The 23,365-nt window shown below is 37.5% G+C and overlaps 1 pseudogene; it reads left to right on the top strand.

Moving 5' to 3' along the window:
• Positions 1-1,091: 1,091 nt before the first annotated feature.
• Positions 1,092-22,984, top strand: LOC138078563 (ankyrin repeat domain-containing protein 26-like; annotated as a pseudogene).
• Positions 22,985-23,365: the final 381 nt, after the last annotated feature.

Below are 23,365 nucleotides of genomic sequence, written 5' to 3'. Positions count from 1 at the left end.
AGTTTTCCAGAGATCCTTCTGTGCTCTTGCTTCTTATGATTTGTTAGGTGTATCCAGAGGGACCCTGGGGCTAAGGCTGTTATTTACTGTCTTGGAGGGAAGACCTTGCTGACTACCCTGTTCATTCTGCTGGTACCTAGGAGTTTTTCCAGCCTGGCTCATGAGAATAGATAGAATTCCTGGGACTGAGTGAGCACCAGTCACAGGTTCCTATAGTCTTTTCAGATTGTTTCTCCCTGGTCTCAGGTGGTTTCTCCCAGATGGGCTGTATTCGTTCCTCTGCTGAATACCCGAGGGGCTCCTCCTCACATCTCCAGGGTCCTTTTTCTCTCTGTTCCACTCTCTCCTCTCTGTGGTTCTGATCTGTGATCTCTGCCCACTTTGGTTTCACCAGACTGTCAGCTTTATCACCTCCTTTCAGCGAGTCTGGCTGACTCAGCTTCCATTCCTTCTCCCCGTGTCAGAGCCTGGAAATTCTCTCAAGGCAGTGATTTGGGGCGTTCCTTAGGCTAACCTCATGTGTTTCCAGGATCATTGTCTCTCATTCCTTGAAGTCCTTTGCCATGAAAATCATTGTTTAATGTATTTTATCGGTGTTGTTTTTGCTCACTCCACTCAGGAAGGTAAATCAGTAGCTGTTCACTCTGTCTTGGTTAAAAACATAATGGCAGCTGGAGACTGTCCATGGGGTTGTTCCTCCTTCTCTACTTACTACTTCCTGCTCATCCTTCATTTCTCAGTGTGACATCTCTTCCCCAGGGAAATCTTTACTGGACCCAGTCTATGTCAAGTTCTGTTATGTGATCATAGAACTCTCTTTCCTTAGAATATCCTTCTGAGTTCATATTATTTTATTTATCATTCTCTTCTACTAGACTCCAAGCTGAACAAGAGCCAGGGGAGTCTGTTTCATCTGCAGAGCTTAGAATAATGTCTTACCATTATAGACACTTAATATTTATTCAATGCATGGATGTGTGAACATGAGAGACAGTCCTTTATACTCAAAAATTACTCACATGAACTTTTTTTTTGTTTTTATCTTTGTTTTCTTCATCATGCAGATTCTGTTAGCTTGTTGAAAATCTGGTATGATTCTTTCATATGACGGATTAGTAGAATTTAAAAAAAGCCACTGTGAACTGCTTAGAGGAAAGATTAAAAAATGGAAAGTAAGGTTCGTGGGCTACAGAAAGAGCTGTCAGAAACCAAAGAAGTAAAATCACAGAGCATCAGAAAGTGGAGTGGGAACGAGAGCTCGGCAGCTTGAGGTACTGTACACCTCGATTTTAAAGAAATATTTGAACTATTGTTTCCTTTAATACTGCAGCGATGTAGACGTGTTATAAGGACTAGGTTATCCTCTAGGATTTTACAGAGGAGAAATTGTTACTAGTATTGTGGAGTGTGAAATTCTTGGAAATAATATAGCAGTTTCTTAACAGTGAATGCTTCTAATAACTTAATGTATGTTTTTCCAAATCATCATTTTCATGACTGTACAGAAGTCCACCGTAATGGAAACCTTATTAATTATTTAGCACATTGACGTTCAGTTGTTTCTCACTTTTCTGTTTTATATTTAATACTACAAGAAACTTTTTTTCCTATAAATTCATTTCTACCTTTCTCATTATTTTGAATACAGTTTCTTTAATAATATCGTATTATTTGGTCAAAGTATAAGAACTTAAAAAAGATCTTTGATCTATATTTGACATTTATATTCCTTTACATTCCCATGCAAAGATGTATACAGTAGTCCTTTTTCTCAAGACAGAAAACAAAAATGGATGCAGTTTTATTCTTAACCCTCATGTGTGTGGACCGTGTGTGGTCCACCATCGACTGCACATGAAAACTGTGAGGATTATTAAGTGTTTTTCATTATATTTTCCCCCATTTTACTATTTGAAACATTATGTAGAGGGAATGAAAGTTATTGTAGCAGTGGATAATCTCATGATTTTCTAAGAAGAGCTATATAAATTTTGCAGATTCACCTTAAAGCAAGAAGAAGAGCAGAGAAGAAATGCTGATATGTTGTATGAAAAAATTAGGGAATAGTTAAGAAAAAAAGACCAATATAGTAAAGAAGTTGAAATGAAACAGCAACTTGAACTCACTCTCAGAGCACTAGAAATGGAACTGAAGACTGCGAGAAATGATCTGAATCAGGTAGCGCAATCTTTGGTGAAATTTTCAATTTTCTGATACTATCTCATCAATATTATGTATAGCATCCCTTTAATTTAATATGTATTTTTAGGTTTAGAACAAAATTGTTATCTTAAGTATGAACTGTGACATTTAGAGCTTAAGTTATTAATTTCTTGCCATTCTTGGCTTCTCATAGATGGTCTGTGTATGTTTTCTGAGTGGAGGAATGGACATAAATCAAGCTTAATCATTAACATAATGGTTAGCATTTTTGATACATTAGGCAAAGTAGTATTCTTAATTCCAATCCACGTATTAATTTTGATTTTTATGTTAAAATACAGGCTAACTTGTGTTGACAGTGTGAAGAAACTAATTAAGTGCTTTGTAAAGAAATTTTCCTTCACAGTACTATGTCTGCCTATGATTTTGCTCTGTGATAAATTTAGCAGGCATTTAAATTAAGATCTGAGTTATTAATGTGGGAATAAGGCTACTTCATTTAAACAGTATTTATTTTTATTTTAAATTCTTCTCCTAAGCTTTTAACTTTTTTTTTTTAATGGTATAGGCCCAAAACTTCATATAATGTCTCTCCAGGTTATAGAAGAGCAAAATGACACTCAGAAGCAGCTTTCTCAAGAACAGAATGGCAGAATGTTATAGGATGGAATTCTGGCCAATCACCTTGCCAAACAAAAAGAGACAGAAATGGCTAATAAGGAAATGAACTCTGAGGTATTTTCTGTAGTCATTTAAAAATATGTGTATATGTTTCTGTGTATGTGTATATTTTAAAAACCAACACTATACATCATAGAAAATGTAGAGAATTTTGAAAGCCTATATATCTATGTTTTGAGGAGGGAAACATTTTCCATCTGTTGGATAAAGTAATATTTGTAATTCAAATCCGTTTGTCTGCTGCAGATAGGGAGTGACACACGATGGCCTCATCCAAGGAGAGGCCTTTAGTATTTTCCATAGGAATCGATCTCAAAGTTTTTGCAGTTGTCTTGGAAGAGCCGGCACCCTGATTGTGGTTTAGGCGAGGAAGACCGTGTGTGGTCTAGCATCGACTGTGCTACCCGACCAAGTCCCTCTGCTTTGGAGTGAACGTGTTGATCACTCCACACACGTCATCACTTTCAGTGTCTGAATCAGAGTCCGTTTTTGGCTCCACTGTCATTTCTTTAACCAATACCCTATCAACGACCTTTTCACATCATTTACAGGTTTTCGATTTGTAAAAACTGTGCCATCATTTGTTAAAACACTTTTGAACACCTTAAAAAGTTGTTTCTATAGAACAAACTTATAAAAGCCCCCCTCCCCCTCTAAAGAAAACAAATTTTGCTACTGACAGTAGATATTCTGGTTGTTGGTAGTGATGTCATTTCCTCGAAAGATCACTAGGTTAGTTTATCACTTCCCTGATGGTAAGGAGGAATCTATAGGCAGTTCTGAGACCACATTTTGGATGTCATTCTTCTACTTGTGAGAAAATGAGCACTCTGCTCTGTGAGTGTCCTGTTTCAGTACAGGGAATTTTGAAAACAGTGATAGATATGCCATAATACATATTAGTGATGATTATTGTGTTTTTCATTGTATTTCCCCCATGTTACTATTTTAAACATTATGAAGAGATAATGAAAGTTATTGCTGTAGCAAATAATCTCATGATTTTCTAAGAAGAGCTCTCTACATTTTACCTTATTTACCATTAGTGTGTGTATCATGAGTGAAATAAGAGGCTTACTTTGTATGTTTGTACTAGAGAAGTAACTGTGGTTTGATGTAAGAGGACTACTAAAGTCAGAAGACCTGGCGAAAAGCCTGCAGCTTATTTATATTTTTAACTTCTTCCTTTCCAGAGTTATAGCTAATGAGTTAATTGATATTTGTAGAAGTGCTTAGTACAGTTATCAATAGGGATAATTCTTCTAATTGACTGTTAAAATGTTAGAAATATAGCATAGTCTCAAAAAAGTTTTTTTAATGAAATTTAGTCTGTTTAAATGTATAGAGAGCTAAGGCTCTTACTGTGAGGTAACTGTATAGGTTAGGTATCAGATGCAGTGTTTTTAAAGCTAGCAAGTAGTGCTGTTTATTGAATTATAGTTGATTTACAGTATTGTGTTGTTTCAGGTATTCAGCACAGTGGTTCAGCAATATATGTATATGTGTGTGTGTATATATATATATATATATATATATACACACACACATATATAGGGCTTCCTTGCTGGCTCATACAGTAAAGAATCCGCCTGCAATACAGGAGACCTGGGTTTGATCCTTGGGTTGGGAAAGTCCCCTGGAGAAGGAAATGACTACCCACTCCAGTATTCTTGCTTGGAGAATTCCATGGGCAGAGGAGTCTGATGGGCTACAGTCCATGGGGGTTAAAAAGAGTCAGACATGACTGAGTGACTAACACACACGCATACACACACACACACACACACACACATTCCTTTTCGATTTTTCTTGTAGAATATTAAGTGTAGTTCTTTATGTTGATCCTTGTTGGTTATTTTATATATCAGTTCAGTTTCAGTTCAGTCATGTGACTCTCTGCGACCCCGTGGACTGCAGCACACCAGGCCTCACTGTCCATCACCAACTCCCGGAGTTGACTCAAACCATGTCCATTGAGTCGGTGATGCCATCCAACCATCTCATCCTCTGTCGTCCCCTTTTCCTCTTGTCTCCAGTCTTTCCCAGCATCAGGGTCTTTTCAAATGAGTCAGTTCTTCCCATCAGGTGGCCAAAGTATTGGAGTTTCAGCTTTACCATCAGTCCTTCCAATGAACATTCAGGACTGATTTCCTTTAAGATGGACTTGTTGGCTCTCCTTGCAGTCCAAGGGACTCTCAATAGTCTTCTCCAACACTACAGTTCAAAAGTATCAATTCATATATTTCATATATACTAGTGTGTATATATTAATCCCAACATCCTAATTTCTCCCTTCCCATACCTCCCTTTCACCTATGGTGACCGTAAGTTTGTTTTCTATGTCTGTGAAGCTTTCTGTTTTGTAAATAAGTTCATTTTTAGATTCTACATGTAAGCAGTATGATATAATACTTGTCTTTGTTTGACTTACTTCACTTAGTGTGATAATGTCTAGGTCCAGCATCCCTGTTGCTACAAATAGCATTTAATTTTTATATGGTGTAGCAGTATTCCATTGACCCACTCCAGTGTTCTTGCCTGGAGAATCCCAGGGACGGGAAGCCTGGTGGGCTGCCATCTATGGGGTCACACAGAGTCGGACACGACTGAAGTGACTTAGCAGCAGCAGCAGTAGCAGTATTCCATTGTACAAATATACCATGTCAGATGCAATTTTTAAGTGTAGTCCGATCTATACATCTTTTGTTTAAGCCTTCCCAAGTTTGTTGTAATTCAAAGAAAAGCCTTTCCAGTTCTGAGCTTCTTGAAAAGTCTCTTGGGGTTTCTTTTATACTTTCATGGATTTGTTTTCTTCAATTAAATTTTTGAACTTTTGGGTACTTCTGCTTGTATAAAGTCTGAGATTTGTATCGAACCTTATTTTTTCCATTTGGAGACACACTTGGTGACGTCTTTTCATTGTATAAACATAGAGGTTAGTTTTTCATTTGAGAGGAAATCATGGAATGTCACTGTATTGAGTACTAGCTAAAAGTCTCCTTTCTTTCACTTAGGTTTCTGATAGTTGTGAAGAAGCAAAAGACCTGTTGTGCAAAAACCACGTGCTGCAGGATGAACTTGCCATGCCAAGACTGGAGATAGATGCAGTGAAAAATCAGCACCGGGGAAAAGGAAAAGAAATATTTTGATGACATTGAAATTGTAAAAGGAAAGAATGATATCTTCAAAAGGCAATAAAACTGGATGAGGAATCATCAACAAAGACTATGTCCCAATACATTAAGCCAGCTTAATGCTCTGACAGCTGAGAATACAATGCTAAACTCTAAGCTGGACAATGAAAAAGAAAGCAAACGAAGACTGGAAATGGAAGTGGAATCCTACTGTTCTAGACTGGCTGCTGCCTCAGACAATCATGATCAAAGTCAGACATCAAAAAGAGACCTGGAACTTGCCTTCCAGAGAGCAAGAGATGAGTGGTTACACTCACAGGACAAAATGAAGACCGATGTGGCTAACCTGAAAGATAACAAGGAGATGCTTTCCCAGCAACTTTCTAGAGTGGAAAGTAAGTTCATTAACCTAGAAATTAAGCTGCATCACACAAGAGATTCTCTAAGAGAAAATATTTTGATATTAGAACCTGTCCAGAGAGACCTAAGCCAAACAGAGTGTCAAAAGCAGGAAATTGAACACACGTATCAGAATGAACAAGGCAAAGTGAATAAATATATTGGAAAGCAGGAATCCTTAGAGGAGAGATTATCTCGACTCCAGAGTGAAAATATGTTGCTCCGACAGCAACGGGACGATGCACAAAACCGAGCTGACAGTAAAGAGAAGACGGTCATTAGCGTCCAAGACCAGTTTCAGCAGATCGTGAGAAAACTTAAGGCCAAACGTGAGAAAAAAGGTCTGATGCTGGAGGAAAGAAACAAGGAGTTAATCAAGGAGTGTATTCATTTAAAAGAGAGAATGTGTCAGTACAAAAATGAGAAAACAGAAAGAGAAGTGAGTATCCAAAAGAAGAAATTCTCAGACTTCCTGAAAGAAAGTTCACAGTGATTCTTGATTCTGGCTAAATGTTGAATCTAGTTGAACATAAAAAATACGTAGGCTGTGAATCTATGGTCTCTACACCAGCCTAAAAGCGCACCTTGCATCCAGCAAATAAAAATTAGAAAAAAGAGATGCTTTACTTTGAGTAGAGACATCGTATTGCTTATGAAATGTTAAGAGATTCAGTTCTAAATTATTAATATAGATAGTATTAGTAATTTACTCTTTTAGGATAAGAATTTTAATCTTTATGTTACCACATTTCAGTATCATGATGAAGCAGAGAAATGAAATGCTCAAACCTAAAATGAATATTTCAAAATTAGGTTTCAGTTACATGGATTACCTTGACAGTCAATTCCAGATTTCCCAGATGCTATATTTTATATATTGTACTTTGGCTTCAGTAGTTTGTCATACCTTTTTGACATATTTGTTGGTATAATTTTAATTTTATTTACATCAATTTGAATTAACTTGGGAAAATTTCAGCCTTGAATCATTTTTATTATGGCCTCTCAACACTTTAGAGGCATCTATTTGTCATTGAATCATAATTTGGGACTCGAGTGGTGAGCTTTAACCAAACTATTCCTGATTTAATCTTCCCACTGCTATTTATGTTATTTACTTAGAGCATTTTTACAAACAGTTTGCTCATAATTCTCATTTTAAGGATCAATTAGTATCATTTGAATACAAGTTTGTCCACTAAAAATGAAGGATGGCAGGATTCATGAGCAGCAGGAATAGAGTGAGTCAGGGAGAGGGTCGTAGGGGCTGCGGTCTGGAGGCAGGTGGAGGTTAGGATATCGAGGCTCCTTGAAGGCTATGGCAGCAACCGTATTTCTTAAATTTCATTTTTCTTTTATATTGGAATATTGCTGATTTACAATTTTGTGTTAGTTTCAGATGTATAGGAAATTGATTCAGTTATTCCCACACATATATCCATTCTTTTTCAGTTCCTTTTCCCAGGTAGGTGACTACAGAATATTGAGTAGAGTTCCCTGTGCTCTCCAGTAGGTCCTTACAGTTAGCCAAGGGCAAAGGTGGGGAGGAGGGATAAATTAGGAGTTTGGGATTAATATAGACATACTCAGTTCAGTTCAGTTCAGTCACTCAGTCGTGTCCGACTCTTTGTGACCCCATGAATCGCAGCACGCCATGCCTCCCTGTCCATCACCAACTCCCAGAGTTCACTCGGACTCACATCCATCGAGTCAGTGATGCCATCCAACCATCTCATCCTCTGTCGTCCCCTTCTCCTCCTGCCCCCAATCCCTCCCAGCATCAGAGTCTTTTCCAATGAGTCAACTCTTCGCATGAGGTGGCCAAAGTACTGGAGTAAGCAACAAGGGAATGGCTTCATTTTTCTGCTGAGGTAGGAATCTATTGGAAAGATCTGAGCACTGGTTGGAATATGTGAAGATCTCTGAGTTAATGAAAGCTTCTAATAAAGAAGGAAATGAAAATGTTTCCACAGTGTGGAATTTTCCATCACTTTTCCCACCTACACACTCATTTCTGGACATGAGGTGGTGAAGCTGTGCAGATTTATTGGGAGGGGCAGGGCATGGACAGTGGGGCCGCATCCTTTGTCTGAGTAACTTAATATCAGGAAGGCTGGAGGGTGGCCCCTTCTGTGTCTGTAACCAAACTCAGTGAGGAGGAAAAAGAAGGTGAGTTGCTATCTGTGGTGATAATTTTCAAAGTACATATGTTGGAGTTATCTATTATTAACATAATGTAATCGTAAAGTGATTTGATAAACTCAGTGACAGAGCATCTTATTAGGCAGTTGTGAGACAACTTCAACAAGAACTGGCTGATACCCTCAGAAAGCAGTCTATATCAGAGGCGTCACTGGAGGTCTTGTCACATTATCGTGCCAACTTAGAAGTTGAGGCACAGGATTTAAGGAAGAACTTATGTCAACTCACAAGTCAGGTATGTATGAAAGTGAATGTGTTGACTGTTTATATGTAGGATAAAGTGTTTTAGGACACTCGTTTTCCTGGACAGCTTTCTTTTGTATTTTCATTGCAAGTAATTTACTACAATTTTATTTTCTTTATAATGCACTCATTTCTAAAACTTGACTTTCATTCTGCCATTTGCATTATATATATTTTTTCTTATATTATTTATGCTTAGGAAAGTTAAGAATTGTGCAGCATTCTTCACAGAAGTTGAGAGACTGTTTCTTTGAAACAATACTATTTTGGTGTGATACCTGTATTGCCATGATAAGGCAAGCCAGATAAAATCAGAGAATGTTTAATGGAATGTTTCAGGAAATTATCATTTCTCATTTTCACTTATGTCAGTGACTGTAGAGTTATATATATATTTATTTCATAGATTTCAGAATAACTTATGCAGAAAGGGTATTATACAAACTAGTTGAAGTTAAGCTTTGCCTTCTTTTCATTTTAGATATATTATAAAAGCCTGGAGGTACTCAGATGTTGTATAGTATGTACATCCAAAATAGATAATTAAGAAGATTATTTAGACCCTGCCATTGGATTTTTTAAAAAGCTATTGAAATATAATTCATGTATCATATAATTCACCCACTGAAAATGTGTAGTTCACTATCTCTTAGTGTAGAAAGGTGTCACCTGTGACCAATTTTAGAGCCTTTCCATCACCCCAAAAAGGAAACCCCATATCCCTTAGCTGCCCCTCATGGCCCCCCATCTCCCTCAGCCCCAGGCAAACACCAGTGTAGTATCTGTCTCGGGCTTTCATATAAATGGAATCACACAGTGTGTGCTCCTTTGTGATGAGCTTTTCTCATTTGGTGTCATGTTTTTGGGTTTCATCCATGTTATAGCACGTTATCAGTTCTTCTATTTCTGTTAATTGTCAAACAATACACAGTATGTGGCTAAGCCATTTATCCATTCACCAGTTAATGAAGCTTTGGGCTGTTTCCACTTTGAGGCTATTAATAATGCTGCTGTGAACACTGATTTACAAGTTTCTGTGTGGACACACTTTTCTTTTCCTGTGGTTGAATTTTATCCTCAGAGTTAACTAGCTGATTTCGCCTTTTCTTGGCCTTTGCTCAGACTGTCCTTTTGGTGTTCACAGTTTTGTTTTCTCTTGGGTAGTCCTCCATTTATTCAGACCTGGTGCCCAGTCTCTTATCCATGGAGTTTTTCTGACGGTCCAGTTCTCATTGAGCCTTTTCTCTTCAGCCTTTCTCATCTAGTCTGTGAAGAATACTTTAGCCCTTAATTTTATATTGTCCTTTTTTTCATGAGGGAGGATCTTGTCTACAAGAGCCATTGGTTTAACAGGGAATACTTATTGATATGCGCAATACTTGTCTGCATAAATGGAAAATATTTTAGCTTAGCAGTTGTTAGGACATAACTAAGTACTTTTTACGACATCAATAATTTCTTCTTGGAGATACTGGTATAGTAAAACTTTTATTAAGAAACTAAATTCTATTAGTCTAATAGAATAGAATTGTTCAATTAAACGCTCATTTTTTTTTCCCTGACTCTGGAATAAAAATGTAAAATTTCCTTCTTTCATTATGCAGCCAGAAGTGGGATTTATGGATTTCTAGCCTTTCACCAACTGTGAGGTTCTGGAGTTGGCTTCTCTGATATCCATAGCTTGTAACCTTAATTTTCTCATCCGAGTACTTGCTAGACATTAACAGTTCCTGGGAATGAATTGATTCAGAAAAGTTTGATTTAGCAGTAGGGTAATATTTCCATGGCAGTGACTTCACCCTTCCTCTGATGGCCATGTAAGTTCTGTACCTCTCCACCCAGGAGGTGCTATTTGCATATTAACCAGTGGTCATTGTCCACTGTATAGTACAGAGAGGAAGTAAGTTACAAATTATTATAAGTGGAGAACACTGCTAGTTGGTTAGTGGAGTCAGTGAACATTCTTGAAGTACTGGATGCACATGTTCTGGGCCCCGTGCTCCCCCTTACTGCCATTTGCGATGGTATGGAGAGGGATTTCAGTGTGACTTGTGTTGAAGACGATTTCTGTTGGCATGACATCTGCCTGATATATCAAATTGTTTTGCAAATAAAATACAGAGACCGTAATAACGCCATTTACAAACAGTTCTTATTCTATGCCACTTCCTCTTCTAAATAGTTTATGTGTGTGGTTAGTCACTCAGTCGTGTCCAATTTTTTGTGACCTCATGAACAGTAGCACACCAGACTCCTCTGTCCATGGGATTCTCCAGCCAAAAATACCGCGGAGCGGGTTTCCTTCTGGCAATACTGGAGCCATATGCTTCTCTAAAGTACATTATGTAAACTCCTCAATATAATCTTCCAAAAATCCCACTGAGGTTGATGCTACGATTATCTCCATTTTATGGATGGAGAAACTGAGATACAGAAAGGTTAAGTGATTTGCTCTAGACACGCAGCTCAGATCTGATGGAACTCTGACAGAGGCCCATGCATTCTGGCTCCTGTGTAGCTACTGCCTCTCACACCAGGTTGTCACCAACAGCAGTGTTAGCTCTCATAACTACTGTAAGATCTGTGGTCATTTACATATGTGAATATTTAAAGTGATGGCCTATGTGGAGCCTGGATAAAATATATATATATATTTGTTTACCATAAGGTAGTTTTCTGTCTTTCCCCATTTGAGTAGTTTATAAATTTGTGTGTTTATTTGAGAAAATCTGATTTAAAGCATGGATGATGTTGTGTTTGAGTGCTGGAGGAGAGGTCAGTAACCTGTAGAGGGCAGACAGGAAATATTTTCACTTTGTGGACTGTAAGGTGTCTGTTGTAACAACTCATCTCTGCTGCATGGCAGGAAAGCAGCTGTTAACAATATGCAGACAAAAGTGACAAAAGCCAATGATGGCAGATTTACTAGGTTATTAGTAGTTAAAACAGTTGTTTTTTCTTTTTTTTTTTTTTTAGTTGCAAGAAGCACAGGATCAACTTACAGAGGCTGTGAGATGTGCTGAGAAAACACAGGATCACGTCCAAAAGTATGACTTAAAGCAGGGTAGAAAATAAGTATAAAGCAGATAAAGAGTATAATATGAGAATAGATCAACAGTGATAATAAGCATATTATCATGAAGCTGTGTAACATTTCAGCTTTGAGCTTTTGTGAGATGCATAATTTCCCCCCATTATTTCCATATTTTGCACATTATCCACAAGTAAAAAGTGAAAGCTTTAATTGCTCAGTCGTGTTTGACTCTTTGCAACCCCATGGGCTCTAGCCTTCCAGGCTCCTTTGTCCATGGAATTCTCCAGGCAAGAATCCTGGAGTGGGTTGCCATTCCCTTCTCCAGGGGATCTTCCTGACACAGGGATCCAACCTGGGTCTCCTGCGTTGCCAGCAGATTCTTTACCATCTGAGCCACCAGGGAAGGCGATTAGTCACAAACAGAAAAACAGTACAGTTGCCAAATCATCTACTTTGCAAAATTCTAAGAACCTATGTAATTGAACCTGCAGATATTTGTTCAAAAACAGTGTGATATTTTAAAAATCTATGTGTGAAGGAATGCCGTGACAGTCCAAGGGTTAAAACTATGCCTTCCAAGGCAGAGGGTGTGGGTTTGATCCCTGGTTAGGGAGCCAGGACCCCATGTGCCTCACAGCCAAAAAACCAAAACATAAAACAGAAGCAATATTGCAGTCAATTCAATAAAGACTTTAAAAATGGTCTATGTCCAAGAAAAATCTTAAAAAAATAATCTTATGTGTGAGAATAATTATTTTTAAATCTGCATTTTAGGCTTGAAATTGAAAATGCCGAGTTACAAACTACAGTCAAAAAGCAAGCGGGCAAAATTGAACAGCTTCAGAAAAACCTGTTAAGTACAAGATTGGTGAGTCAACCTCTTAATTTCTGTCATACTGAGAAAGGATTTTAATTTTTTTACTAGTAATATATAAGGATATTTTGGACAATGTGAAAAGTTTCATTCATTAGCTTATTGTAGTTTTATTGATACTGCTTGCTACTAGTACTGTGGTTCCTCTATAGAAGAAGTCGACTGAATTCATAAAATTAATGATTTTTATAGTAAGATTTTAATTTAAAAAATTGTGACAGTCCAAAAGCAATATTTTATATAGACCACATTTTGTTTGTTCATTCATCTGTCAATGAAATTCCACCTTCTGACTATTGTTAATAATGCTGCTTTGAACATTGGTACACAAACATCTATTTGAGTCCAGAAATTTGAGTAATGATTTGATTGAGAATTTTGAGTTTCTTTTGTAATCCAGATCTTTCTGTGAGATTTTTGAGAATGAATCATTTTAAATATTGTAGTTTGTTCTCTTCATTAAGAATGAATACTATAATGTAAGAAATGAATCACCAGTCTAGGTTCGATACAGGATACATGATGCTTGGGGCTGGTGTACTGGGATGACCCAGAGAGATGATATGGGGAGGGTGGTGGGAGGGGTGTTCAGGGTTGGGAACTCATGTACTCCTGTGGCGGATTCATGTCAATGTGTGGCAAAACCAATACCATATTTTAAAGTAAAATAAAAAAAAAGAATGAATACTATGTCTGTATAGAACCATTTTTCTGAATGGATGTATTTTTCATTTGTTGGATTTTTTTTTTAAGAGATGAGATTGCATGGGAATTTTTCAAAGATTATTTTAGTAAGGTGTGACTTAACAAAACCTGGAATACCTTGAACAGTTATGAAAATTATTTTAGAACATCTCTAGAAAGTAAAATGTAAACATTGGCAGTCTTTTAAAAAACTGTCATTAACATTTAGTATTTTATATGTAAAGGGCTCTATTTTTAACAAATAAATGTTGGCAATTTAAATTTCAGAAAAATGATGAAATGAAAAATAAGAAAAGTCATCAATTTTGAAATCTGTTATTGACATCAATCAGTTTTAATAACTGTGTTTACTATAAATTCATATTAGTTTGTGAACTCATGAGAAATAATATTTTTAAGAAAGAATATAAAGTCTCTCTAGGTATTTAAAAATAATTTTCTCAAATTGTTTTTTCCTAAGTCTGAGGATGAAAAGGAACAATTAAAGAAATACATTGAATTAAAATAATCTCTGGAAAATAGCTTGGACCAAGAAAAGAAGAAAAACAATGAGTTAGAAAAAAAGATTGCTGGGTAAGATTTTAATATTTCTGATAACCTCAATTATTTTATTTTATTTAAAACCTTAGACACAAATTCAATTTTTTGTGTAGTTTCATAATTATATCCTATTTCAAAGTTTACTGTGGAAAGTCAGCACAATCTGAAATGTTTTTGAGTGCAGCAGTGTTATACTTATCTGTAATGATTTCTGAAACAGTAACAACTGTGCCTCTGCATATAGTAATGTCACTCTCTTCCTCATCATCTATGCTGAATTTTTACTTCTGCTAAGTATCTTTGTTCTTTTTGGTAATCCTGCCTTCTTTTAATTGTGTTCCTTCCCTTCATCATTCAAGTAATTTATTATCTAAAAACCTACCTGTGTTATTGTTGAACAACATTTAACAGTATCTTGATTTGGCTTATATTTTCTTTTTGCCCCAAAATTTTAGTTACAAAATGTACATACAAAAATCTATGTGTAACTTAAAGAATAATAAAATTAGTGACCATGTTTTGATCAGTAAGATAAAAAACTGCTTCTGTTTTTCTTGCTGAGTACGGTTAATTCTCATCATCTACAGATTCAGCCAACCCAAGATAAAAAGTATTCAGGGGAAAAGATTTGAGAAAGTTCCAAAAAGCAAAACTTGGATTGGTCTCAAGCTGGTGACTATTTCCATAGTGTTTACACTGTATTTATAACTATTTACAAAGTGTTTACATTGTATTAGATAATGTAAGAGATCTAGGGATGACTGAAAGTATAGGGAAGATGTGCTTAGGGAGACTTGAGCATCCGTGGATTTTGTATCCACTGAGTGTTGGGGGATTTTTGAACCAGTCCTCTGTGGATGCCAAGTGATGATTATACAAAGAGTTCTTCTGTGATTCTCATTGATATTTTTCTCTTTTAATTTTCTCTACATTGCTTTGCATTTTGTTAACAATGTGCTGGGCAAGATTTCTACATCTCTTAAAACAGTCTTGAAGAGACTGGTACACTCTCTTTTCTGACTTCCTTTCTTCTAAAACTCTCAGCCTGGGTTATTTCCTGCTTAACTCAGGCTCCAAAGGCTTTTCTTTTTTTTCAATTTTGAGTGAGACTCTTGTTGGTTTTTTGTATCTACTTTCTTTTCTTTTTGTAGAGGCTGTGGTCAGTAGGAACAAATGTGTCTTGTGTCTTTTCAAATAACATTCATAAATCATATCTCTTCATCTTTAGCTTGAATACTAATCTCTGGTTTATAACTAATATTTAATAATAAATTAATATTTCACACTAGCATGCTAAAAATTGATGTTAACTTAGTTATAAGAACTCATATATTACATATATCACACATAGTATATTTAAGTGTGATAAAATTTTTCTTCATAATATTTATCTAAGATTAGAATTTAGTTATGCTTTCAAGGAATATTAAATTTGAATAATGAGAAAGGATTATAATTTATACATTTGTTTGCTTTATCTGATAGAACATATATCTGTTTAATTATTAAATATCTGCTCTTAAAGAACTTACTCATTCTATACATTTCTACAGATTTAAGAAACTTTTAAAAAGGACAAGAAGGAAGTTAAATGAATAAGAAAATGGAGAGCTTAGTTTCCATGGAGATTTAAAAACCAGTCAACAGAAATGGATATTCAAATTAATATGCTAAAACATAAGGTAATTTTTAATCAGTTTTAGAACCCCAAAATCACTTAATTTGGGGAAATATAATCATTCCATGCTTTGAACAGTGAAACACAGATTTGTCTATTAATTTTTTAGGTTGGACACCAGTAAAAAAGACAGCTTTTCCCCATATCATTTTTAGATAAAAAGGGCACACTCTTACTCTCTCTGTCTTGTATCCTGGCTGGTGATCTGAAGCTGAGCAGCACAGCATTAATGACCCCAAAGTATCCGTTGTTTTTGGTGAAGGTTTGTGAAATCTAATGAACATACCATGCAGTTCTTTCATTTAAACTGTACAGTTCAGTAACTTAATTGTGTTTAAAGGGTTATACAGGCATTACCACATTAGAACATTTTCATCACCCTCCAAAGAAATCACCCTGTGCCAGTTTTCCCTTCCTGATCTTCCCAGCCTGAGGGAACCATGACTCCACTCCCTGACTGTGTAGATGTCCCTTTTCTGGACATTTCGTGTCAGTGGAATCACACAATATGGGATCCTTTGTGACCGCCTTCTTTCATTTAGCATAATGTTTTCAAGGTACGTCTAATATGTATCAGTATTTCCTTGCTTTTATTGCTCAATAATTGCCTTTGACTGTGTGGATCACAATAAACTGTGGGAAATTCTGAAAGAGATGGGAATACCAGACCACCTAACCTGCCTCTTGAGAAATCTGTATGCAGGTCAGGAAGCAACAGTTAGAACTGGACATGGAACAACAGACTGGCTCCAAATAGCAAAAGGAGTACATCAAGGCTATATATTGTCACCCTGCTTATTTAACTTCTATGCAGAGTACATCATGAGGAACGCTGGACTGGAAGAATCACAACTGGAATCAAGATTGCAGGGAGAAATATCAATAATCTCAGATATGGAGGTGACACCACCCTTATGGCAGGAAGTGAAGAGGAGCTAAAAAGCCTCTTGATGAAAGTGAAAGAGGAGAGTGAAAAATGGCTTAAAGCTCAACATTCAGAAAACTAAGATCATGGCATCCGGTCCCATCACTTCATGGGAAATAGATGGGGAAACAGTGGAAACAGTGTCAGACTTTATTTGTTTGGGCTCCAAAATCACTGCAGATGGTGACTGCAGCCATGAAATTAAAAGATGCTTACTCCTTGGAAGAAAAGTTATGACCAACCTAGATAGCATATTCAAAAGCAGAGACATTACTTTGCCGACTAAGGTCTGTCTAGTCAAGGCTATGGTTTTTCCAGTAGTCATGTATGGATGTGAGAGTTGGACTGTGAAGAAGGCTGAGCGCCGAAGAATTGATGCTTTTGAAGTGTGGTGTTGGAGAAGACTCTTGAGAGTCCCTTGGACTGCAAAGAGATCCAATCAGTCCATTCTGGAGGAGATCAACCCTGGGATTTCTTTGGAAGGAATGATGCTAAAGCTGAAGCTCCAGTACTTTGGCCACCTCATGCGAAGAGTTGACTCATTGGAAAAGACTAATGCTGGGGGGCAGGAGGAGAAGGGGACGACAGAGAATGAGATGGCTGGATGGCATCACGGACTCAATGGACGTGAGTCTGGGTGAACCATGGGAGTTGATGATAGACAGGGAAGCCTGGCATGCTGCAATTCGTGGGGTCGCAAAGAGTCGGACACGACTGAGTGACTGAACTGAACTGAACTGAATATTCTTTTGTATGGATGTTCCACATTTTATTTATCCATTCATCATCTGATGGACCTTTGGGTTTGTTTCTAATTTTTGGCTAATGTCAGTAATGTTGCTGTGAACATTTATGTGTAAGTTTTGATGTGAACATATTTTTTCACTTCTTTTGGGAATACAGTTATGAATAGAATTGCTGTATTACACAGCAACTCTGTTTAACCTTTTGAGGACCTGCCATACTGTTTTCCAGCATGGCGGCATCATTTTATATTTTTATCCAAGTTATGTAAATCGTTCCCATTTCTATACATTCCTGTCAACACTAGTCATTACCTGTCTGTGAGTGTAGCCATCCTAGCAAGTATGAAGTGGCATCTCGTGGTGTTTTATTTCTCTCTCTGACGAGAGGACAATGAAGATTGAGTTCTAGATTAGTAACTACTCAAAGCTACCCACCTCTTTTAGAATTTCAGTAAATTGAGATGAGGTCAAAAGTCTGATTTTGGTAATTAAACTATTTCTAGTTACTTCTTATAGTTCAAATCATATGTCTCATTGCTTACTAGTCTTCATTGTTTTCAAACTTGAGCAGAAATTCTGAGTCACACCTGCCTATTTGTAAGAAATTGTAATTGAAGGGAACTCTGAAAAAACTTCTTCCTGAGTAGTTCTTAAGTCTTTCTTCTAGTTATATGCTTCTTCTCCTCAACATTGTCATTAAAACTCTTACCCTTTATTATATTCCAGTTTATAAGAGATCAGTTTCTACCTGCATTTAAGTTATGCTTTTATTTTCTCTTTTTCAAAAATCCATTTTTCTGTTTTTTCCTAATCAGCTTTAAGTTTAGTGGCTTCAATAAACAACAGTGGTTTCGTTCAAAATCTGCACTTAGGAAACGGTGGCCAGGACAGCTGGCTTCTCGTCCCCTTGGCTTCAGATGGGGCAGCTTGAGGGCTGGGGACTAGAATTGGGTGAAGGTGTGTTCATTCCTATGTCTGATAGTTGGTATCTGTGGTTGGCTGGACTTCGGTGAAGGCAGACAAGTGAAACACTTACACTGAACACCTAGGCTCTCTTTGCAGCCTGGGCTTACTTGCAACATGGAGCCTGGTTCCCAGGTTGAGAGCCAGGCAAAAGCTCTGCTGCCTTGTCTAACCTCACTTTGCAGTTCACATGGCATCACTTTCATCATCTTCTGTTCAATAGGAGCAAGTCAGTTATACTTGGCCTATATTCTACCTTTTTTACAGGATAAAGTTTTAAAAACTAATGGGTACATTTAAAAACTAGCACAGTAACTCACTGGCCACAATTTTTTATATTCCTTCCAATGAAAAATACCCTTTTCCCTACTCATTCTCTCACAAATCTCAGTTGTTAAGTGTGAGGCCCAGGCTCAAGTAGAGGTCTTACCATCTTCATCAGGTACAGATGGCACATGGAGATGAGGTTTCTGGGTGTGATTTCTAGAGTGTGACCCTGTGAGCACAACCCTCTCAGTACTAAGACTTGAGAACTAAAGGGGCAAGTTATCTGCCACCCACAGCCCCACCATTCTGCTGAATGACTAGACTCTCCCGTCCAGAAATGGGAAACGGGAGGCACCGTAGTCCATGGCAGCTCTGAGGTCCAGTTTGGTGCTGCCAGCTCTTTGATGAGGACTTGGTCCTGCCCATAGGAGTGCTTCTCCTTTGCTCTACCCTCTGAGCTCTGTGTGCTGTCCTTTCCATAAGAAATGACCTCTATCTGTAGCTGAGTCATGTTTCTTAAGCCAACTTCCTCTTTATTGAACTTCAAAGAAAATCCCAAAGGCCTATTCTCATTTGTATGTCGTGGTCTCTGTTAGGCCAAGCACTGTTTTTTGCTGTCAAGGTTCTCTTTAAAGCTTTTAGTGTCCTGTGAATTGGATTGGGATTCACATCATTGGAAAGGCTACCCTCACAAATCTTTTTTGAGAGAAGCTCTGCACCTTGGGCTTCTTATGAAGCTTTGTAGGATAATGCCTTTAAAATTCTTATGCCCTTAGAATATTTAAAGGAATTTGAGGCACCACCTTAAGTCTTTTCAGGGTCTTAATGAAGGGTTTTACAGTCTACAGGCTTCACCTTTAGACCATGTTTTCCTGGCAGCACCCTAGATTTGATCTTAGCCCAGAAGCTGTTTCTCTCTTTTAGCATCATGTGACCACTGGACATGTGGAGATGCTGTAAAGGAGATATCAGATATTGAACCCAAATATAATTAAGCCTTGTTCCTTTATATTTAATAATCCTCCCCTTTTTTTTGATAGCTTATCCCTCTCATTGATGTTACTTTCAGCTGGTTCTTAGCAAGAATTTCCTTTCCCCTGTGTTTCAGTGTCGTTTTCTTCTCTTGCCTAGAAGCTGTCACCAGCAGCCTCTTTCAGGGCCATCAGGATTCAGTTTACCATGTCATGAAGCCCTTTGGGTTTTCATTTCTTTCTTTGCATCCATTCATATCTCACCTACCTCCAGGTTGAAAGGCATTCTCACATCTTTTAGTTCTTTTTTAATGGTACTTTTAATATCAGTATCTGTGCCAGGTATTTATTGCCAGCAAATTGTATAATAAACCACGTCAAAGCCTAGTGGCTCAAAACAGCATTTACTTTGTTCACAAATTTGTGTTGAGGCAAGGCTCAGTGAGTGAGGCCAGCATGTTTCTTTTCCAGTTGGCATCAGCTGGGATGTCACGAAGGTGGGGACCAGAGTCATCTGAAGATTAGTTCATGCACATGTCTGGCAGTTGGAGCTGGCTTTTGGATGAGACATTAGTTGGGGGCGGTCAGTGGGGGCACTGACAAGGTGCTCAGTAGGTGGTCTGGACTTCTTCACAGCGTAGTGACTGATGCTAAGGGTGGGCTTGCCCACAGAGCAAAAGTCAGTTTCCCCAGACTCTGTCCAGTAGAAATCAGTTACTAAGGCCAGCACATATTTAAGGGGAGGGAATTTCAGAGAAAAGTGTCAAAGAATTTGTAGACAGTTTCAATACCACCACCTCCACTCACCTTGACTTACCGAGTAATCATTCTGTCTAAAGGAAAGTTCTTTGCAACTCAGCGTCACTGAAATTCCTGCAAATTTTGTTTGTTGTTTTGTTTGGTATGTTCTGTTCTGTGAAAAGTAACAAATGGTTACCAAAATGAGGCGTTTGTTGTTGTTGTTGTTCAGGAAAATGTATGGATCATCTCACTAAGCTATTAGGAGATGGGATTTCTTTAACCTTTTGAATTATTTTTCTTTGGAATGCAGTTCAAATTAGCAAAAACTATTCATAGTTCAGAAAAAGACTTATGGGATTAGAATCCATATTTATAATATTTATTAATGAAAGTCTTATTTTCACAATCTTCTTTTGGGAAGTGTTTATTAACTCAGCCCTAGGTAACTCAATACAGTATCCCTCAAACTTCTTTAAAACATGGGGCATTAAGATGGGGGGAAGGAGTAAAAGACATTCTACTAAGAGGTGACTTGTAGTCATTTTATGGAAAAAAAATACAAAAGAGTATAAAATCAAGTGCAAATGTTCTGTGACAAAGATGATGACAGTGAAGAATATATTTTGTGCCTCTTGGTGGTTTGAACTTCTTTCTTGATTCTCTGAGTAATCCCTGGTCCTACATTCTACAATACAAATACCATCATATCTATTTGATCCTGGGTTTTAGTTAGGCTGTGCTCAGTCCACTTTCTTCATTAGCAAACAGTATCATTTTATTCTTGAAGACTGATAATCCTTGAAACTGCATCTTCAAAGTGTCTGCACCTGGATGCAAAAAATTAAGTTCTTCGAGAGGAGTTATTATCTATGAAAGGAATGCAAAAGAAATGTGAAAAACTAGAGAAGAATAAAAAGAAGTTGGAGCAAGAAGTAGTGAACCTCAGAAGTCATATAGAAATGAATATGATAGAACACAGTCAAGTAGAGCAGTATAAAGGGGAGATTGAAGAAAGGGTGAGACAGGATCTCGTAGAGAAATTAAAGGAAGTCAACCTATTTTGCAGGTTAATTTGTTCATCTGTCATGTGCTTGAATTCACCTCATTGTAAATTACATTTTGGATCTATACAGCTTACGGGTTTCCTCTACTTCCCTTAGAGCAGTTGGTTTGGTAGTTTTCTGGAAGGAAGGGGACACTTGTTTCTCCCTTTAAATATTTCCGTTTCCATCACGGTTATCACCAAATTGACCTATCAGAATGATTCTCACTAGAGAATCCTTTCATTTATAAGACCAATTGGTATAAAACAAGACTACTAGGAGGAAAAGAAAATATTGTGGTTTAGAACTGGTACCATCCTCTTGAATTATTTTTAAGTTGTCTTGTTCAGTTTTTAAAATGTTAAGTTGATCCTCTTGTTCTTTGAATTATCAGATTATATAAGCACCACTATAACAATAATTCCACTTTCATTTTATAATTCCAATGTAATTCACTTCACATTGATGATAATTGTTTTAAACTTCTGCTTTTTTTCTTTTTAACCTTTAAAATTGCTTTCTGAATCACTGGCTCAAAACTAAAGGGAGCAAATATCATTTTCCAGGTTAATGATTATTTTTTATTTTTATTTATTTATTTATTTATTTTTGATTATTTTAAAAATGTTATCTTTTAAAATGTGCCTTAGATACAAGCAGCTCTCAGGAGAACTTAGAGCAGTTATAAGAGAAGAATAATGCTTCCATAAGAAGTCAGCTGGAACTCAGAATTAAATAAAGACTTGGAATCTGAACTCCCCAAGGTGAAAACTTTGCAAGAAGATTCTCATAAAGCAGAATTGGAAAAATATAAGCAACTCTACCTAGTAGAACTAGAAGTTAGAAAGTCATTGGAAGGTAAACTAGACAGGTAAGTCAAAACACAGAATCACAGAACGTAAATTTAGTTAATTAATTTGTCTCTAAATCCTAATTTTTCTAGAGCGCAGTTCATGAGATTAGTAGGAAGTGAAGGCTAACTAGATGGTCACTGCTAGAGGGAGCCCTAAGACAAACAATTAATACTGTGTCCTTTTAAGTTTTACCACACAGAGTTGGAAACGACTGAAGTGACTTAGCAGCAGCAGCACACTGCATAAAGGCATGCTTGTGAAATTGGGGGCAATTAACATAACACAGGAGTGAAAGACACGATAATTCACAGAGTGGCTAGAAATAGTATGGTGACCTGACCGGGGGGGGGGGGGGGCGTGTGGAGGATGGAAAGGACAGATGGCACTTCCAGTGCCTAGTCCAGGTTTCCCCACTGTCTGAAAGCAGAGCATTTCTAGGAAGCCTTTCATAAGCCAAAACAGCATACAGGACAGAAGTAGGTACCCGAGGGCACGTTCTGCTAGTTGAAGCCTAAGACTTGACACTGAGATGTGGGGTGTGGCTTCCAGGGAAGGAGCCCAGTTGGGCCAGTATCCCTGCTTGGGGAGCATGATGCCTTTTACTGTAAAATGTACACTGAACCTTTTTATATGAAATCAAATAGTCTCTTAAATTTTTTTTTTAAATTATCAAAAACAGATGCTGATGTAGGCCTTTCCTAGAAGTAAAGTAACATAAAGTGAACTTTGGAAAAGCAGGGGATACTTGTAATTGTTCTTGGTGCCGTTTTAGCTCTTTTCAATCACCTATTGACTTTCTTGTCCTCCCCTCTAGATTGTGACTCTAGATGATTCCTCAGAGCCAAAAGCTTAATTTCTCCAAGGTCAAGAGTGAAACGTGTATACAAGGGTGGTGAAAGCAAATGCTTGAAAGTGGCTTTGTGGGATGGGGTGTTTCTTCATCCCTGAACTGTTTCCTGGAGGCAGGTGTGTCCCAGAGCACAGCAGGTGTCACTGTGAGGCCACCTCCCTTTCTCTCTGATGCCATTTCTCTCCTCTCCCAACTGTGACTTGTTACTTGAAGAGCCCTAGACACGTGTGTACTTCTTTAGAACAAGGTTACAACTATCAGTCTGAGTGAACTCTGGGAGTTTGTGATGGACAGGGAGGCCTGGCATGCTGTGATTCATGGGGTCGCAAAGAGTCAGACACGACTGAGCGAC

This window comes from Capricornis sumatraensis, chromosome 4, assembly GCF_032405125.1.
Source record: "Capricornis sumatraensis isolate serow.1 chromosome 4, serow.2, whole genome shotgun sequence".
In the NCBI taxonomy this organism is placed as follows: domain Eukaryota; kingdom Metazoa; phylum Chordata; class Mammalia; order Artiodactyla; family Bovidae; genus Capricornis; species Capricornis sumatraensis.
The sequence above is the reverse complement of the archived record's forward strand: the minus strand, read 5'-3'. Positions and strand labels throughout refer to the sequence as shown.